The following is a 7,386-nucleotide window of genomic DNA, read 5'->3' as shown; positions in this document are numbered from 1 at the left end:
TATATATATATATATATATATATATATATATATATATATATAATGTCTGTGAGCATGTTATACTTTGAGCAAAAGAATTTTGTAATCAAAGGGAGTTGTGAATCTAATAGGGAGAGAAGGATTAAAAACTGTCAGATTAAGAGAGGATGAAAGGAATATAGAAGGAACAAGAAACATAGATATACAGAATTAATATAAATATAAAGAGAGATTGGAAGAGAATAAAAAGAGTAAAAAAAAGACGAAAGGAAAGAAAGAGGGAAGAAAAGGAAGTAGTGAAATAAATAAAAACTGGAAGAGTGGGAAAAACAATAGATGACTTTACTTTTCATTCCTTCAAACTATGTATCTAACTCTACTATTGTATTAGCCAATAAAGCCATTATTATTCTTATTTAAGTTTACTGAGTTTATTTTCATCCCAAATGAATATTTAAGATTTCCAATTTCCATATTTTGTTACTTTGGTCTCATTTATAAGAAACTTCTTTAAAAATTAATATATACTAATTTGATTTCAGGCTGCTAAAGTGGATAACAATGCTTAAATTACAAAATTTACAGTTTGTTGAATATTATTCAACTTTCAAATGAAAGATAATCACTAATACTATAGTTTATAACATACAATAAAAATCACTAATAAAATACAGCAGAATCAAGAATGAAACAAACTATCAAGTCAGATACCAGTCAATGATGTAAGAAATTAATAAAAATCACTGAGATTATTTACTCTTATCTTATGGGTTTTAAATAATATGAGCAAGAAAAACCACAAAGGAAATCAAGAGATAAAAGATAAATTTGATTAAAAGACAGAAGTTCAGCCTAACTTTTTAGCCTACCTTTTCCTTCCAAATGTGATGTGCTTGACATTTGGAGTGAAAATTATTTTTTCTCCCTATAGATTAACAATTTTACCATCCTAGCAGTTCTCTTCACTGAAAAATGTCCCCACTTCCAGTTAAGTTTAGTATTATTTAAGAAATGGATATTTTTATAAACTATGTCAAAAAAATCATTAACAGCATCTTCAAAGGCAGGCTATAAGTTTAGTTAAGCATTTTGATGAGATAAAAGGAACAGCAAAACTGTTGTTTGCTAACTGAGATGACTAGCTGAGTAAATATATAAACATTTATATTTGAAGTAAAAAAAATAATAAAGGTATTTTGTTGTGAAGACCAAATACAAACTTGGCTTTGACTGCTATTCTGGGCAGCTCACTCTGTCCTCAAGGACAGCTACCCTTATGTGCTTTGGCAGATCTCCAGGGTCCCCTGGAAGAAAGTAATATCTCTATTTACATATCAAAGCAAGCAAAGGATCCAATATCAATAGATTTCCAAGGGGATCTGAAAGTACTCCTTGAATTAGGAGTTTCAACAATTTTCCTTCCTAAAGCAAATCTACCTACTTTGTCACACAATGCTTAGCACATTACAGTATCTTGCTGAGAGACATGAAGATAAACCTAAGAGTGAAAGATACTATGCAAATGGCATTTGAATTGAATAACTACTTTGAGTAAAGATACAGGGAAAAAGAGGAATCAATTCAAAGATCTGGGCCCATTTTAATTGTTTTACTATTTTGGACATCTACAGAATTACACAAAGATGTGAACAATTGCAGTTCTGCACGTCATGAAAAAGGTACTTGACTTTTACTGACTACTAAAGAATATTTTAAATGACCACTTCAACTTTTGTGTGTTTATTAGAATGCAGTTTCCATTTTGTAGGGTTTCTCCTTAGCTTTCTGCTTTTGATGTAGCCTGGAGTACACAGCACAGGACAAGGAAATTAATGCTAGGTCAGGGTGAGGCTCCAAAGTCAGCCTTCCACAGATGTCTTCAGCAAGCCTCTTTTGTTCATATGGTACTGAAAGCTTCTATAGATATGAAAAATAAAAAGCTAAAAGTGTGAATTAAATCATCACAGTAACTGAACAGTACATAAAGCACTTATTAGAGGTTAATGTCTATTTTACAGATATTTGTCCTTAAGATATTTCTGCAAATGTTCAAGTATTTCCTTCCACAATTGAATTGTGTCATTTGTCAACTTTCAGCCATTCTAAAAGGGTATTTTTCTTTCATTGTATCTAATTAAGAGTAAATAAGAGTTACTTTTTTTTTTTAACATCTCATCAACCCCAAACTTCATATTTCAATGAAATGACAATTATAATATTGGGTCATCAGAAACATAGAAAAATACATTATGGCTTTTCTGATGATCTAATAGTAATCCTAATGATTTCTCATATTTGCAAAGTGCTTTTACCTTCTCTTAAAATTCCTTCAAGGAAGACAGAAGAAGGACAGAGGTAACCCTGGGCCAAACTGACATTGAAATCATTTCCCCTCCCATCAAACACTTGACTTGTTATCTCCTCTCTATCTTGCTCACTCACTCCTACTCTTCTTTCTTTCTGTTAGCATTTATTGAACCTTTGGTTTGATTCAGGTATTGTATTAAAATACTTAGCATACATTATCTCTCCCTTTACCTTCATAACTCTGTACCTCAGTGACTTACCAAAGTGTTAAGATTTAACCACCCTTTTGGGAAGCATTGTTTAGGGTTTCTTATTTGCCTATTTGATCTTTACTATAAACATTTTTAGCATAAATTATATGCAGGGCAAAATAGTAGGTACTTAAAATTTCCTGCAAGTTTAAATATACTGATAACACATTAAATATCAGAGTTTTGCTTATAGTTTTTGTGACTTCCTAAGTTTTTGTGACTTCCCATACAACCCATAGTACAATTCCAAGTCCATAATCACTCAACACATCCTTGAGGTTGTAGAAAATAATTAGTGTACTTTTTTAAAATAAATGTTTATTGAGTGTTTAGTATGTGTTAAGCATTGTGTTCTTTACTAGGAACATAAATGAAATGTGACAAAATTCCTGTTCTCAAGTGATTTTAGTCTTAATGACGAAAACAGACAACTAAGGAATATAAAACAACAAGTCTAGTAATTTAAAAAAAGTTTTTTTGAGAGACAAGGAGGTCATTTTACTTAGAGGCTGGGGCAGAACAAGGTTCACAGAAGAGGTGTGTTTTAATGAAGAAACTTTATCAAGTGGACAATAATAATAATTATAACAGTTATCTTTTATTGGTCCTCTTCCAGGTTCCAGGCATTAGGGCAGATATACTGACTATTATTTTTGTTTTACAAATTAGATAGCTGAAGTTCAAGAGATTGAGTTAATTTGTCCAGGTCACACACCAAGCAAATAGCAGAAGCAGAATCCAAACCCTGGTTTATCTTATTCCACCTTTTTGCCATCATTTTATAGTTTTCCTTCTAATGTATTCTCATGAAATGTTATTTTTTTAACTCATGACCACTTGTTTCAGAATTTTTTCTTTTATTTATATTGTGATTTTTAATGTAAGTTTATTAACTAAAATTTAGGGGGGAGTTTATATGGAATTTATTTAATAGTGATTTCAGCCTTGCTTTACTCACAGTGTTTTTATCTTTTTAAAATTTTTGTTGTAATGTTTACTTCAATTTAAAAAATGTGAATTCATAATTAATGAAAGGTAAACCTTCAATGTATTTGGAAAAAGAAATAATGTTAAGAGTTTGAGAAAATGGTTTGTGGTAACTTATGTATTACAGATAGATGTTAACAAAAAATAAAAACACATTCTGAAATAATCAAATTCTTTTAGATTCTGGTTTGCAAAAATCAATTCACTGCTACAATTCTCCTAGGGAGAAGGATTTTGCTTTTTTATCATTCAATAAGAAACCAAGAGGATTTTTTTCTCTTCTTGCTATGACAATAAAACAGTATTTATGTGTACAAATTCAAATCCTTTTTAATCAGAGGAGCTAGCAGTGTTTTAATGAGAAGCAAATGATGTAAGAGATTTAGAAAGGCCTTTTAAAATTTGAGAAACTGAACAAGTTATTACTTAAGATAGATATTTTATAGTGCTAAAAGTTTGCTTTCAGTTAATTTGTTTTACTTTCACTCTAACTAAGATTTTTTTATGTATGTTAATTTTATCTTGGTGTGTATGAGGAGGTTTCCATGTTCTACTTCTTTGCAATTATATTTAATTATTTATAGTTGGGATTCTGATTTGGCAATGATTACTTTATCATCTGTGGATAATTTTAAGCTAATTAATCATTTGTAAACTGGCTATCATTAGTTTCTTTCATTTTCCACTCTTGTATAATTTTGTAGCTGCATGCATGTATGTCTGTACATATAGCTCTCTAATATATTACAGCAGTAATGAAGTTGAGTTTAATTGATCCAAGCTTTATTTTATGTCACCGACATATGCATATGATAAACTTTAGGTCTTTGACAGTTAATGAATGCTCAATCTGGTTGTGGCACTAGCAATTTCTTTTCATTTTTTTCTTGTTTTGAATGCCATATACCAATGAGTGGTTGTTTTTTGGACATTGTTCTTTGACATATACTAAGAACTCAGTGTGTATCTTTGTGCATCCTTTGTTATTAATAGTTTTGTATACTTCAATTGATTTTTATCTTGAAATATTTATTTCTGTACTTTTTAAAAATAAGAATTTTATTGTCAGTCTCCAATATCTGGATTTTATCAACTTTTATCAATTTTGGATTACTTCATTTATTTTTTTAAGGTAAAAATTATTTGTGACAACTTTAGTTGTGATGAAATTGCCATTTCCCTTTATATTAGATTTTCAATTGTTCACCTCAAGAGCACACAATATTTGTTAGTCCCAAGATGTGGTGATTTAAAAACAAATAACAATTTAGATGGCTTTATGTTCACTTCTCTTTTCTTCTTTATTTCACATCTATATCTTAAAATTTTAGAACATGTGGAGTTGTAAAGTTGTAAACAAATCTTTGATTGACCCTTCCTGACTACAACATGGTGGACATACTCTATCTGGGGTGAGAATGAAGTGATGCATATTTTTCATGTGGTGATTTAAAAACAAATAACAATTTAGATGGCTTTATGTTCACTTCTCTTTTCTTCTTTATTTCACATCTATATCTTAAAATTTTAGAACATGTGGAGTTGTAAAGTTGTAAACAAATCTTTGATTGACCCTTCCTGACTACAACATGGTGGACATACTCTATCTGGGGTGAGAATGAAGTGATGCATATTTTTCAATTTATATATAAATTTTCATTGAGTTAATTTTCTGAAATTCTCTCATAGCTTGGATAGATATAAATATTGATATTTATAACTACCATTAGTTACTTTCATTTTTCCACTCTTATATAATTTTGTAGATGCATGCATGTATGTCTGTACATGACTAATGTTTCCATGATATTTCTTGGTTTTAATTAGTATTTTTTTTCCTAATTAACAAAATTGAAATGATCATAATGGATGGATATTTTCCCCCAGAATGTTTTAATAAAATTATAGCATGATTTATAAGTAATAAGCTAGAGTCTAAAGAAATCAAAGTGAAAGCATAGAAAATTTTAGAAGACTGTATAATATTAGGTATATAAAGAGTTTCAATATAAAAGGTTTTCCTTTAATTTTAGAACATGTGGAGTTGTAAAGTTGTAAACAAATCTTTGATTGACCCTTCCTGACTACAACATGGTGGCCATACTCTATCTGGGGTGAGAATGAAGTGATCCATATTTTTCAATTTATATATAAATTTTCATTGAGTTAATTTTCTGAAATTCTCTCATAGCTTGGATATAAATATTGATTTGTATAACTACCATTAGTTACTTTCATTTTTCCACTCTTATATAATTTTGTAGATGCATGCATGTATGTCTGTACATGACTAATGTTTCCATGATATTTCTTGGTTTTAATTAGTATTTTTTTTCCTAATTAACAAAATTGAAATGATCATAATGGATGGATATTTTCCCCCAGAATGTTTTAATAAAATTATAGCATGATTTATAAGTAATAAGCTAGAGTCTAAAGAAATCAAAGTGAAAGCATAGAAAATTTTAGAAGACTGTATAATATTAGGTATATAAAGAGTTTCAATATAAAAGGTTCTCCTTTCCCCCACACTGAGATTTTAAAACATATATGATAATGTAAAAACCAGGAGTACATCCCCTTTTGTGGAATCCAAAAATAATAAATGGGGGAATCTATTTATAAACTATTTTACAAGTTATCTCCATAATTCTCATCACCATGCCCTGAAAATTTTCTCTAAATTAACTAGTTCCATACACAATTTGGGAGACATGCTATAAAAATTTGTATTTTAACTTTAGAGTGGAATTCCAATTCTTACATTGTGGAAACTCATTCCATCACTATTTGCTATAGAACTGAATTAAATGTAATTCATATTCACATTTGACCTGCTCCAAAGAAACATATTTACTAAAATATTTGAACCACTTCATCATGAAGATTCTAACCTACAAAACTGTATGCAACATGAAACTTGAGGTTCACTTTTAAAGAAGACGGGAAGATGGTTTGCAATCTTGTGTTATGCACTACTAAGAAAGCTTGGATAAGTTCATCTTTATTCTAGACCTAGAATTCTGCAGTGTAGAATCAATATGTAAGGGAGAAGGAAAGCTAATTATTTTAGTTAAAATTGAGCACAAATAGAGAGAACCAATTATGAAGTGTTTAATTTGTCTAAATGCACATAGTATTTCCTTAAATTTCCAAGAGTAAATAAAGACAAGGGATCTGTGAATAGAATTTATTCTTGTGTTCTATAACTACCACATAAAGTATTTCACATACGCTCCCTTTTAGCTGAAAACTGAGCATACAGGCAGAAATATGTATTCCAGGCTTTCCAATGTCAAAACATCTTGGTTAATGTCCCAGAAAACATGTAGATAAGTAGATTGTGAATAGTCTCTGGCAAGGAAATGAACACTGCATCCACATTATCATTGAAAGAATGTTGAAAAATTAGCCAAAAATAAGATCCTTGTTATCAGCTAAAATGCTGCATTGGAAAAAGGACAATTAAACAGTCATTACATATGAGAACATGAGATTCATTTCACATGCATTTAACCCAACTTTACTAAGTGCACACCACAGACATGGTCCTGGAGAACAAAGCAATATACAAATATGAGCCCTGTTCTTAAAGTACTTATATCATATGTGTATAGACAAGACAATTATATATTAAAGCTTCTGAGCAATTCATGAGTATAAAACAACACCACAAGGAATGAGGTTATATTAAAAAATCAGAGATGAGGTTTAAATAATCAGGATGTCTTTAGTTCAGAGAAGAGAGAGCGATGTGGGCTGGCTTGATCAGGGAAAGCTTCCTGGAGGAGGTTGGACTTGAGCTGAGCTATATAGTGATCCTACAATAAAGAACTGGATAGATAGCAGTAAGAAGTGGAGA

Source organism: Tupaia chinensis, unplaced genomic scaffold, assembly GCF_000334495.1.
Source record: "Tupaia chinensis unplaced genomic scaffold, TupChi_1.0 Scaffold148039_1, whole genome shotgun sequence".
Classification (NCBI taxonomy): Eukaryota; Metazoa; Chordata; class Mammalia; order Scandentia; family Tupaiidae; genus Tupaia; species Tupaia belangeri.
This window is presented reverse-complemented; position numbering follows the sequence as displayed.